Raw genomic sequence first — 14,914 nt, forward strand, 5'->3', positions numbered from 1 at the left:
TGACGTCACCCAATATAATGGTGTTTGGGGAGACTGTCATATTGTCCAGTGTCCCCCGGAAAGCTGAGTGTGGTTGCTGAGTTTGTGAGTGCGGTCTGTAACAGGCAACAAACCAAAAGGCAGATTTGCACAATGTTAGGTGTATATGTATGGTCTGTGATGCTTTGTGCAGTGCTACCAACTCAGCGGTATGTGTATTGGTGATGGATATGGATACTCCCCCTATTTGTGTTGGCCATTCCGACTTATGTGGTCAGAAAGCATGGTACGAAATATAACCTGGTAGTGCTGGTGTGCATGTGGGAGCCTGAGCCATGTGTCTGTTAGTGCACAGATATTGCTATTCTCCATACTGAGGAGATTCCTGAGTGTGCGCAATTTGAGGATAATACATCTGGTGTTGAGCAGCATTACCCTCAGTGTCATGTACTCTGTAATGTCTATGGAGGTGGGTCTGTCTTTTGAGCCCCGCTTATAAAAGGCAGTATGGTGGCAGCAAGTGCCTTAGCCAGTATTCAAAAGTCCAAGGGTGACAGGTGCAAGCTGTCAATAGGGAAGCTACGTGGCATGTCGAGCATGTCACCCCAGGCTGACAGACACTGTATCCCCTTTGAATAACACCAATATGTTAGCCAACTGTTAAACGTGAGCAGTTTGTTGGTATACTGAGACATCATACTTGGTGAGTGTAAGATGCTAGACAAGGTCAGGGTCATACTGGCCTGGGCTACATGATCAGAGAGCTCCTCTATGTATCATGTCATGTGGTCCAGGGAGGAACATCTGAGGTTGTACGCACCAGCATGGACAATGATGGAGCCAGTCCTGGACTTGCTTTGGAGTGACCTGAGTGTATGTGTTATGTGGCGGATCCTGGCACCTGAGAGACAGCTCAACGTGACTATTCCCTTGTTTGGCCTGGTGAGTGGGACATCAGTGTGTCTGACATTAAGTGTCACCTATTACAAGTGTATCAGGTGTGTTGTTTAGCACGAAGGGCAGTGACTGTGTGGCACACTGACATTGTGAACTATGTGATATGTGGGTAATTGTAGTGGGGTAGCAGTTGTTTGTGTGTCTGCTTTGGAGGTCTCTGCTGCTTAGGCAGAGTGTATGTAGAGCCTCCGAGTATGTGTATGTGTGATAATGTGGTTTGATTGCTGTCACTATCGGTGTATGTGAGACTGATATGTGATGTGTGTGGTCACCTTCACCATCTGATAGTCCATGCCAGTCATGGGTCGAGAGAGCTCAGCCTTCTGCATGTCAATATTGTTGCATCTCTCACATATATCTGAGTGTGTTGGGAGGAGGAGAGGGTTGTCTGTGTACATGAGGCAGATGTGACATTGTGTCATAACCACAATATTCACTAGCTGGACTGGAGAGTACACACGAAACTGACCCCTGGACATGCCAGTATATTATGATGACATACCCTGTAGCCTGATCGCAAAGGATCAGTAGGGTGTTAATTGTGTAAAAGAGTATAACTGGGATTAGTGCTCAGGTTTGTTGGTGTTTTGTAAAGATTAGCTGAGAAGGAGTCCAGACTGAGAATCATGACATGTCCTTCAGCTATGTCATAAATAGTAATGTACACTCATATATGTCCTGAGTCAGGGCCAACTGTACCTTACTGACAATGCTGACATCCTGTCAGACAGGCCCATATATACATACCCACCTCCCACTGACGATAGTCCCTGACATCATACCAGGAGATATCACATGTAGAATGGCTGACCAGCTCCCCCCAAAGCCAAAAGCATGGCAGCAATTGGATTACATTGTTTCCCAATATGTGTCATGCATGCACTACAGAACAAAAAGACCCTGCACCTGAACAGTTTGTTAAGCCTCACCCACTCCACAGGGTCTGGAACCGTTGAATGTGTTACAGCAACATATGGCACTCCCCACAAGTGTGGGTGCACAATACACTATGGGAAGTATAGTCCAGTAAGCCTATAAAGTCTGATCTGCAAGGCCATCGAGTGCATCATGGCTGAAGTCATAAACAGAGCTATTGGAAGCTGACAAACACACAACCCTACCAACTGTGGTATGTTCATGTGCAGATCATGGTTCCCAAACATGCTACACTGTTTGCAAGGCAGCCACCCAGGACATACATCACTGAACAGAGTTACACATGTCCCACATAGACTTTGCATAGCTCTTCATCAACATCACAGACACATGTCATAACCACAAAACCAACAATCTGTGCATGGATATGTGTTGACATATGAAGGGATGTCACTGTGTCCACAGATAGATCAAACAAGATGAGACTCATAGGGTCCTGTTCAAGCTGTTGATACCTGCCGACCCACATAGATCATTCCTGGGATTGCATAAAAGAAAGTGCACACACATTACCATGGCCAATCTGATGATGTCAGCATCCTACAAATATACCAGGAGAACAGCACCCACTCAATAAAGCATGTAGCGCACTGTGGTAATGTGTGTTTCTCTAGTATCATAACATAGTTAGGTAGGGGACTGAATCCTGCAAACGCTGAGAGTGTATGTGGGGTGGTGTATGTGTGTGATTTCCTTTGAGAGAAGTAGCCTTTTTGGAGAGTGGGAAAACACATTAAAAGAGGCACATCCCTCTTTGGAATGTCTGATGATGTCAGCATCCTACAAATATATCAGGAGAACAAAAACCACTCAATAAAGCATATAGCACTTTGTGTTAATGCGTATCTCTCTAGTATCTTAACATAGTTAAGTAGGGATTTGAATCTTGTAAGTGTGGGTGTGTGTGTATGTTTGTGATTTCTTTTGAGAGAAGTGCCCTTTTTGGAGACTGGGAAAACACAATAAAAGAGGAACATCCCTCTTTGGAAAGTCTGATGATGTCAGCATCCTACAAATATATCAGGAAAACAAAAACCACTTTGGAATGTCTGATGATGTCAGCATCCTACAGATATATTAGGAGAAAAGAAGCCACCCAACAGAACATATAGCACACCATGTTAATGCGTATCTTTCTAGTATCGTAACATAATGAAATAGGGGTTTGAATCCTGTAAGTGCAAACAGTGAGTGTGTGTAGGGGTGAGGGTGTGTGTATGTGTGTGATTTGTGAGTGTGTGTAGGGGTGAGGGTGTGTGATTTCCTTTGCGAGTAGTCGCCTTTTTGGAGACTGAGAAAACACATTAAAAGAGGCACATCCCTCTTTGGAATGTCTGATGATGTCAGCATCCTACAAATATATCAGGAGAACAACAACCACTTAGTAAAGCATATAGTGCACTGTGCTAATGTATATCTCTCTAATATCATAACATAGTTAGGTAGGGATTTGAATCCTGCAAATACTGAGAGTGTGTGTGTGTGTGGGGGGGTGTATGTCTGTGATTTCCTTTGAGATAAGTAGCCTTTTTGGAGACTGGGAAAATGCAATAAAAGAGGTACATCCCTCTTTGGGATGCCTAATGATGTCAGCATCCTACAAATATATCAGGAGAACAAAAATCACTCCATAAAGCGTATAGTGTGCCGTGTTAATGCGTATCTCTCTAGTATCATAACATAGTTAGGTAGGGATTTGAATCCTGCAAATGCTGAGTATGTGTGTGCACCACAGGTGGTCAATGCATTGTGGGTTTTGCTTTTACTACGGTATGACATATGATTAAAACAGTATGTGCATTGCACACATCAGGTATCTGCGTGGCAAATAAATATGTGTACATGAATCCTGCAAATGCTGAGTATGTGTGTGTGCCACAGGTGGTCAATGCATTGTGGGTTTTGCTTTTACTACGGTATGACATATGATTAAAACAGTATGTGCATTGCACACATCGGGTATCTGCATGGCAAATAAATATGTGTACATGTGACCTCAATCAGTACATAGGTGTGAAGCCTGCATACTACATGAATACATTTGTTTCCTTCAACAGATTGTGCCGCTGCTTCTCAGATCATATGTATGTATGCGACAAGCCCGGCCACTGTAGTGATCCGTGGCCAAGGTCATCTGTGCCACACACACCCATGACACGTACTATAGAGAACTGTGAGTGAGGGTAATTGCCTGGGGTATACATCAGACATGTTCATACACAACAATGATGTGTATGAACATGTCTGACATATACCCCAGGCAGTAATTTACAGTCATTATAGGTGTACAACAGCCCTGTGGATATGCATGCAGGCCCTGAATGTGTTATGTGAAACACCGATGGACCCCACAATACCTATGGATATGTGGATGCCAAGGGACAGATGACATAACACGTGTCTGTCTGTACTCATTGGTACCCAACATACATGTTGAGGGCTACCACCTATGTGGTACTGTCGGGATAGTATGTCTAGTAAATGTGGATTACTATGCCATAGTTGGCTTACAACTATACAGCATGTATTGGACAACAGGTATCTTGTGTAGGATATGCGTCCCATCCAGGGAATGCAGTGTAGGCCAATGCATGCATTTCCAGATGTGGATGGACATATCCCTAGTGTGTTTACATGTACCTAAGAGGGCTATATGCCACACAGGTGTAGTCCCAGGAACGTGTGGTGGTCAATACCACTGGTTAATGTTATAGTATAGTACCGGAAGGATCCAACTGTTACTGAGTTCCCTACAACTGTGTGTCATTTGTCAGGACATCATCTAATGATTGGTTATAGTCATGCTGTTGAGGTGGTGTATACTACCAGACTGCAGATCATTGACAGATATCAACAGTATCACCCACAGCATAGTGTCAACCCATGCCATACACACATGTGTACCCATGCTAGTACATATATGTAGTAGAATGCATACTGGCCATCGAAAGATACCATGAGATGTTAACAATGTGTACAACAGGGTATGTCGCACATCACACGTGTCCACTATGCACGTACATGCAGACAGTGCGCACACACCATGTTCACAGATGTACCCCTGCTAATTTGTAATGCACACATCACACATGTACTGTCCACTCACTAACATATGCTGGCAACACTGCACACTTCAGCCAAGTGGCACATGGGTGGACAATACATACTCAGACCTAACACTGGTGTAAACAATGCTACAATGACTATCAGAGCTGGGATGCATAATGCCTGCTCAGATATACCTACAAAGATATCAGTACACTTTCCTGCTGGCAACTTGCTACTATTGCTACACTGCTATAATGTCACCCTGTGCATCAGAACCATGTTAGCCTATTCCTGCATTAATGTTACAGATGACAGGAGGTGGCACCAGTGTCATCATATGCACAGGGTGTGTTGCTGGTTTGCCAGAGCCCGACATTGACCCATCCAATCGACATATGTGTGTGTGTGTGTGTGTGTGTGTGTGTGTGTGTGTGTGTGTGTGTGTGTGTGTGTGTGTGTGTGTGTGTGTGTGTGTGAGGGACAACAGTACAGCATGGGCCAATGTTGATGTAATGTGTGTGTGTATGTGTGAGCCCTAGTTGTTTGGTTAATGTGTGTGTGCCTGCATGCACACAACTCCACCATGTGGCTGCCGTATACGGGCGGTTGTGGGACAGCCACAGGCTGTACTTGCTAGGCCGTACAGATCACTGTCTATGGCCATGGACACGGTACCTGTGCCTGGCAGGGGTGCTATAAGCAGTGTCGGGTACCAACCCTGACTGGGTGCTATCATCAGAGGCAGAGGTTTGATGACTGGACCCATGTCCCTGCTGGGACTGGCCAGTGCCACGTGCACGTGGTCTAGTAGGATGGTCAATGGACAGGCCAGCCCCTGCATTGCTGTGGCTGGTACTGCCACTACGGGAGTGGCTGTGATCCATGGTCCATCCGCAACGACTGCCAGCTGATGCTGTTGCTGGCATTTATCTGTGTCGGCTTCCCATCTGTCCCTCACAGTCCTGGCTCATGGCTAACACATTGTGGAGGACATCTAATGTCTCTCTCCAACGGCTATCAATGACCTCGGTGTAATTCCAGATGGCACCAGCAAGGTCACTGATGCTGTCATTGATAGCAGTGTAATGGGCCCTCTGCACCCCTAGTCCCTGTCGGGTGTATTGTTCCATACGTGCCTGTGCCTGCATTACAGCCCAGAACATACTGGAGGTTGTAATACCTCTGGGGCATGTCTGACAAGGGCAATACGACCAGTGGTGCTCCCCCGAGAACCCCTGGACATCCGCCTATGTGGTACCGTTCCAGTAATCCAGCTATGGATGCTGTGAGTGGATGCACGTGCTATGGGTACCACACTCTCCTGGTCAATGCCGACTGTATGCTGTCCCTCTGCTAAGGCCATTGGTGATGAGGAATGTATTGGCAGTATGAGTGTGCGCATAGACGGGGTTGAACGCTGTGTACTGTTGATTGGTAGACCAACAACAGACCCTGTCAGACCTTCCTGTGCCACAATACATGTCCCAGTCATCATATGCACAGGGTGTGTTGTTGGTTTGCCAGAGCCCGACATTGACCCATCCAATCGACATGTGTCCATAGCAAATAATAGTGGGCACAGGTGTAGCAAATGCATGCAATGTACAGACATGGGATGAGTGGTGCATGTAGATGTGAAGGAATCCCAATGCTCGACATGCCATTGTACAGTGGTTATGGTGAGTGTGGGACATATTGCAGATATGTCAGTGCCAGCCATGACATGTCATGCTACACGACTGAAACATTAAACACCACACATACCCAATGTGTGTCATGTGACCTATACACCCAGTAGCATTCCAGGACATATATGTAACTCTTGGTACAGATGGCGACAGCTGTGCATATTGTGTATACTGGCATATGTAAGCACACACACAACATGCTATGCATATTGTGTATAGGTGCATATGTTTGCACACACACAACAATGAGGTGCAAAGCGATGACCGCTATGTGTAATACTGTGGTCACTGTAACTGGATGTGGTGTACTACCATGTGCCATCATCATCATCATCATCATGCATCTTGTGGTCACTCACGGCTACTACTGTGTGACAGACCACCGCCTAGCATGCTATACCTGAACTGCAGTGCCATGGCTACGTTCACTATTACACAGCCACTTTGTACATGGGTGTATACATGGGTGTATGAGGTGCCCAATAGGGAGCATTGCCTAACATGACTGTGTTATGTGTTGAAGAGTGTTGCACAGCCCCATGATAGGCCTCTACCCCTGAGATACATCATGTGTGTGTGGATGACATGTGGGATACTGAAGTGTGACCTTACAGCGGGTGTATGGTTACGCCATATGTAGCATGTCTTTGTGTGCTGCGTATGATAAACATGTTATGTTGTGTACAGGTGTTGCAACTATGCCTATCCAATGTGCAGTACGGGGTTGCCACAACTGTGTCTTATGCTCTGTGTATTGCATGTCAGTAAGGCAGCTACTGACATTACTGAGCTATGCAACATCTTACAGCAAACATGCACAGCATGCATTATGTATAGGTGTGTTACGTGTACATGGCCTACACCTCACCTATGACATGCATATTTCATTACCAACATTGCAGTTATAACACAGTCACCAGCATGGATCGGCTGCCTTGCTGTCACACCAGAGGGACCTACGAGAATATGAGAGAGTTCGTCAGTGGACACAACTGTGGCATTGCTACAGTGGGTATGCTAAACTGCAGTATAACAACAGTCAACAGTCACAGGTGTAGAGATATTATTCAAACTATCAGTATTGCACAACACTAGGCAGCAGAACTGTTAAACACACAGTACACATCTCATGTAGACATAATCTAACAATACAGTTAACTCTCGTCTACAGATAGGGCATGTTACCTGCTTGCTCCAGGTGGACCTGCTGGGTGGCTCCAGCCTCCATGACAACACATGTCAGAGGTTGATGTTGCTGTTGTCCAGGAGCCACCATGCTTAGGAGCAGATCTTCCACTCTGGTGAGGGGGGGAATGAATGGCCACCCCACCACCTGTGGCAAGCTGTTGTTTTTGGATATCAGACGCATGCCACCAGACATGTCTAATTAAATCACTGCAGTGATGGTGTACCTGCTCATATGCTTGGTTATGCATGCCTATGTCATTTACCCGAAGAACAAGTTCCTGCCACAGTGCAGTCCCCTCCTGCTGGTGCTGGCTGCTTCTGGAGAACAGCATCGTGTACTGCTGCAATAGGCTTTGCAGTATCACCTCTTCCTCATCCGCTGTGTACGATGGATTGCGTTGGTGGGCCATCTGGCTGAAAAAGATATGAACAATATGTGTGAGCATGTCCTGTGGCACACTTTACACCTTTAACCACAGATATCACTTTACTGACATATATACCATCCTATTGTCTGTCAGAGGTTACACTCGTTCAATACCACTTTTTGGTTCTCAGGCCACATATAACTAACAGTGCCTGGCACACTCTATATATCACACCACTATACAACAGTACCCGACACACTGTTTGTGACACAGTGCACAACCTCAAGACAGGGGTGTATATCACACCAATGCATGAACAGAGATATCATCCATTGCAATGGATGTAAAGTACAGTAGTACCAGTCAACCACCCTAGTCATTGATGCCATAGCCCTGCCTAACAGATGTGTACAGTTGTTACTATAGGTGGCATGCTGCTGTAAAAGAGTATATATGTTGCTGGATACACATGTATACCCTGTAACACACATATGATTGCAGCCATTGTACAGGCATAATTACACACACATCAGACAAACATACAATACACCACTGTATGCCAACACAGATGAGCATTACCTGTGTACCATACAGTACTGTGTGCCACTACATACACACCCTTATGCCTGAGTTTTGTCTTCTGTGCAGACTACAGGAAACACGCATGAAAGTGTTTCCAAGCAATGTGAACACACACCATACTGTGCTGTTTAGGCCTACAGCTTCAGTTAGTACTACAGTTCATATGGGAGTTGGATTCACCAGCAGTACCACTCACTAAGCATACATGTATTGCTTTAGCCTACAATGAGACACCACATTCGTCAACAAGGAACTAGGTCACATCATATGCCATACTACTATGTCTGCCTAACAGTACATTACACATCATTTGCTGTCCTCACAGCTAAGATAGACACTACCATGTCCGATACAACTTCACACTAAGCTATCACACCTTTACAGACCTTGCACACATTCAGCATTACACTTATTCAAACTCACATAGCAGGTATTGCATTGAGTACATGTGTGAGTGCATAGTGTCATAGGTAGGTAATATGCTGTTGGCCCTAGGGCCTACAACAGCCTAGCCATATGCTACCTTGGCCTTTGACACACATGTAGTTTGATTTCACTTGCCCCTGCCAACCAGAACCACAGAGATGTTTCCTGGGGTGTATTACCAATCTCCCACACAATCATCAGGGGTATTTATGACAACTGCTAATGAGGAGCCTTGTTTGCTATTGCTAGGTGGTCTATTCCAGTGTATGGCATATCTCTGAGATGGGAACCTATCCTTCCAGCATGTGCTGTTTAGTGAGCTGACAAGGTTTAGGCCCCTAGAGTGTGTATCCCGGAGAGATTGTGATATGTTGCCATGGTGGTTGTCACCTAGCTATGGGTGTGACATACCTCTGTATGTCTGGCAGAGGTCACCTTTGTGTGGCCAGTATGCAATACAGTGTAGATGTAGTTTTGTGAGTCAGTCTGCATAGGGCATCTGTTTGCGGCCAGTATTACCCTTTGCGAGGTATGTCTGTGGCCTTTTCACATGGTGTAGTTGTCATGTGAGGTACATACCACAAAGAGCATTGTGATGAGTAGAGGGGAACACTGCCCTATATTTCTATAGATGACACACCTGTTGTCATGACACATAACACACAGACTGATTACAGCTGTAGTGTGGCACTGTCTTCATCAAAGCAGAGGCTACTGTCCACCTGTGTCCCATGTTCCCTTATCACACCTTCACTGTTAGGTAGATCTCTACCTGTGTGGTAGTTAATGGGTACAGTGTTTTGGAAAGGAGGAATGGCACTGCAGTATCAACACTTGTCTACAGTCCATGCCTTGGTCACCACACACCTGTTGCAGTGCATATGACCCCGTGTCTCTCTGTCTCTCCCTATCTCTCTATATGGATATATATATATATATATATATATATATATATATATATATATATATATATATATATATATATATATATATATATATACATACATATCTATACACATACATGTATACATCCATTGCTGTACACATGGATGTACATATAGGCACATGTACAGTCCACCTTTCATGGTGGGGATATCACTTAAGCGACAGTTGAGGGATGTACAGTTATGTGATTATATTGCACAGTGTTGTGCAGAATGTATGTGGGTGTCCTCATCCCATGTAGCATTAGCAGGCCTCACTGGCTGTAACATAGCAGATCTGACAAATCAGTCCCATAGCATTTAACCTCCACATGACATATATCAGCACTGCATGCTGTTTTCTAGGCCACACACTATGACCTACATAGATATATGCACATATCCACCTTGAATGACAGATATCTGTCCACCCTTCACTAACAGTTGCAGTATGTCCCTTGCCCTATGCACATGTGCAGATACAGATATATACATACTGCTGCCACACATGGATGATTTGCAGTGTGTAGAGTACTCTTCAGGAACATCTACTACATGCCAACACATACATGTGAGTTACATACCTTACCTTTGCATTTCCCTGCTCCGTGTGTTACGGTTTTGTAGGTTTTTATTTATTTTTATTTTTTTGGTTGTGCATTTTGGGTTCTCTCTCTCTCTCTCTCTCTCTCTCTCTTCTCTCTTCTAGGTATCTGCACTTGTGCATGTGACAGCGTCTGCACCAATTGCTGCCCACCATTCAGTAATTGCATGCAGCCTGCTGTGTGGTGATTGCATTACTCACTGTGATTGCAGCCCACTGCTATAAAATGCTAGGTTAGGTAGGCGTAGCCCTTTCAGCTTTCCAAGGTGGGGGCCCATGCTTGTTTGCTCTGGACACCGTTGTGTCAGTCAGAAGGTTGGTATATGTCTCTTATCTGAAGCTAGGGTTGTAGCCAGTTATATGCATGTTGTACTCAAACCTGAATGTTGCTGCTTCCAGTACACACTTCTCAGTGTAAACATGTAATCACCCCTCCAAATGCTAACACAGGATACATGGGAGTATGTACTTTATTTCTGACTTACACAATTAACTGCCATACAATTGTGGTTATTGCACTGTATTCCTGTGGCCAGTATTTATCCTGGTCTGATACTGTGTGGTGTTTGTAAGGTGCTACTGTAAAATTATTCCCTGCTAGGATGACTGGTTCCCTTTCACAGTCATGTCATGCAATTCCACAACAACTGCTGGTAAAGACCCACAGAACCGGATTTGTGTTATACCATTCCTAATTTCCATTTACATTCCCTCATTGTAATGCATGATATATTTATTTCAGAACCAAGTTATTTGTATATTTGCTGTGTCTTAGTGGTAATTCATGCAGTCTATTGTGCCAATGGTCTGGAGTTCGATGCTGACAAAGGTTTTTTTCTTTTGCTGCTCAGCAGAGCAAGGGTTCATAGAGTGACTAAGGCACTTTTAAGCAGTTGTAAGCGGGTTTGCACAAGTTTGCGTGACACTTAGTGATGCTTAGCTAAGTGCACACATGCGCACTCTCACTTAAACCCGCTTACTACTACTTAAAAGTGCTTACTCCTGCTAACCTCCGCGCTAATTTCTTTGAAAGAAAAGAAAATGGGGAGATAGGAAAGTGGTGAAAAAGGGGGCACAAAGAGGGACAGACAGTAGGTAAACAAGCTCGGGATGTGCAGGACGGGTGTAGGGAAGGTCCATAGCTGCCCATTTCTTTACCAGCAACAGCTGTGCATATGCATAAATTTGGAGTGATATTTGAAACCTTCCACCCCTGGGGGAGGGGTGAGGACAACAAAGTATGTTGTACTGCCAGTTATAATTATCAGTTTACATGTCCAATGGACATGTGTGCGAAATGGGCAGCTATGTATGGGGCATAATTTTTTTGTGGGTACAGATTGCCCTTTTTGTTTTTTTTTTTTCAGGTGAGAGTGTGAAGTGAGGTAAAGGAAGTAGGTATGTCCGGGGAGGTAGGTTGGGGAGGTAAACAGACAAGACAGACAAGATGCATACAGGGGCAGTGTATGACACATGGGTTGGGTGAACACAATTGACAGTGTCGGATGTTTGGAAATCGCAAGCCCATGAGCTCACCGATGGTAACAATGGAACTGAGATGCCCACCCATGGGCAGTCACCACTGGACCTTCACAGCCCCGAGGGTGGCTGTGCTGGGGGCTGGGTAAGATGGGCAGGCTCACCTGTGAGACACACCACTCTTGCCTTGAGCTGGTGTAGGGGATCAGCGACTGAATGCTGGATCTCCCTATGCACCACAACCTGGACCCTTTGAAGGGTGACAGGTGGCCCTTCTCTGCCCATGCTTGCATGGGGGGGACAAGCCCCATCCACTGCAGCACTTCCACCTGAAGTTGGCACAGGACCAATGGAGGAGGGGAGCCCAGGCTGGGCACCGGACCTGCTGGTGCCAGGTGCACTCGCCAGCTGAGGAGGGACAGGTGGGTCCGCTGGGACGGGCCTTCCCATACATTCTGTGATTAGGTGTGTTTAATTACAACATAAACAACAGCATTCCAGATTAGTTGTAACAGCATGCAGTAATATTCCCATTAACCCAACACACCAAGGTTCCAACAGTTGAACAGCAAGCATAACACATGCATATATTGAACCACAGTGGATATTCCAACAGCATGCAAGGATGCTTGGTAGCAACAGGCCACCATGATTGTGGTGTTTAAACCGGGCGCATGCATCAAAGTGAATGCAAATATTTATAGAACAATAGGACATATGTCCCAACAAATATTTAAGATTACACATACCCATTGAGGTGTGGAATTGCATGGTTTATGCACATACAGTAGGGTGTAGAGAAAAACCTTGGTTAACATTTTATAATTACCTTTTAGTCTACACTACATTCCTAGTGACTGCAGGTGTATATCCCCTACATGTATTATTACACTTGCCACCATACATTAGGTTGTGTAATGGGTTTGGCTAGTTCAATATATGCCTGATCTATATCTGACATACTAACTGTCCAGGATGCAGATGTTACTGCTACATATTTCTTGATTGCCTTTCTATTTCTTTATCTACATATCTGGGATGTTTTCACATGACATTTTCACTTAGATTTGTACAGAACCCTGCATTTCTTGACATACACTCACATTTCTGGGGAAAAAAATAACAGGCTACACGTGTGCCGGATTTACTTATGCATGCCAGCCAGTAACTAACTGTTGCGGACTGTATATATGCTTCACAGATACTTGCACTTCCATCACCCACTTTATATGGGACTGCACAACTCTGGGTTGCCAGCACTTTTTCAAAAAGTACTATTTGTATAATGCAAGGGTACAACAATATTTCAAGCTCTGTGACACAGACACACTCCGGGTTTTAGACCTTTATTAATGGCATTACACACTTTTCCACACGCTCACTCCTTTATTTGTTTTAACGGTGCATATGGCAGACATGTTCAAGACATATTATACTTTTATTAATACATTAGAACACTCTTTTTTCAGGCTCACTCACTTATTTTATATGACAGTGCCTGCAGAGATATTATTCCAGACATATGTTACCTTTCTTAATGGGTTACTACACTCTTTTTCTGCCTCTCTGACGTTTTTATCTGACAGTACATGCAGAGGACTTATTCAGGCAATTTTATGGCTGTATTATTGGACTACAACACTTTCTTTCATGCTCTCTCCCATATTTTATATAACAATACATGCAGAATAATCACTAACCTGCCTGGTGGCGCAGCCTATCAGCATAGGCTTGCTGATTCGCAGCACGGTCACCTGCAGCTGTAAAGTAAATGAAGGGATATTGAGACATACCTATCCATTATACATACTCAATTATCAATTCTTACATATTGCATTCCATGGCTACATACTCAGTTGTGGGGCATCCTGCATCCCACAGGCCTCCTGTATCCATTGGTTCAGGTGGTCCTGCTTCCATCTCTTCAGGTCTGCATGGTGGTGACGGACCTGCTCACCAGTCCGAGGAATGCCTATGGCACTGGTGAGGTCATGAGCTAACCGGTTCCAAGCCTCTGCCTTGTACTCCATCCCTTGGAATTGGCCCTGCAGGAGTCTTGACTCATGATGGTGGACAAGGAGCCAAACCATGTATTTCAAATCCTCGAAGCCCCAACATTGCGCTCGGAAGCATGTTCCCTCTCCGACACCAGCCATTCTAACTGCAGATGTGAGCTACAATCAGTTATGGTGTGTATTCCTGCCTATGGGGCTTTAATATGCCACATTTCCCGCACTTTTTTGTGTTTGGACATTTTTTTTTTAATTCTCGGCTGACTGCAGACCTGCTTAGTAATGGCTAAACTACCATTAGTAAGTATATGTATGTTAACAGTGGCTGTTTTTCTTAAGTTGTTATGGCTTAGTGGTTCTGTACTTTGTTTGTAATGCACAGAGTCCTGGGTTCAAACCTTGTCATTCATTTTAATTTCATACTGTCCAGACAGGCTAGGGGGTGTGACTGCGTTTATGCAACTTTGCTCTACGTTGCTCCTCGGTGCCCTATGACGCCCTGGTTGGTGCGACGCGCACGTCCGCACAAACACATTGCGCTGTTTAAAGCGCTATTTCGCTATGAGCACCTCTATTGTGCTGGGTTAACCGTTATTAAACTATGGGCAACTCTATTGCACTGGGTGAAGTGCTGCTTAACTGCAGGCAATTATATATCAGGATCATTTAAAATATTTATTTTGTTCACTGATACATTTGCCATTTCACTGCGTTTTAGTACTAT

This window comes from Protopterus annectens, chromosome 2.part0, assembly GCF_019279795.1.
Source record: "Protopterus annectens isolate FY-2018-M chromosome 2.part0, PAN1.0, whole genome shotgun sequence".
Classification (NCBI taxonomy): Eukaryota; Metazoa; Chordata; order Ceratodontiformes; family Protopteridae; genus Protopterus; species Protopterus annectens.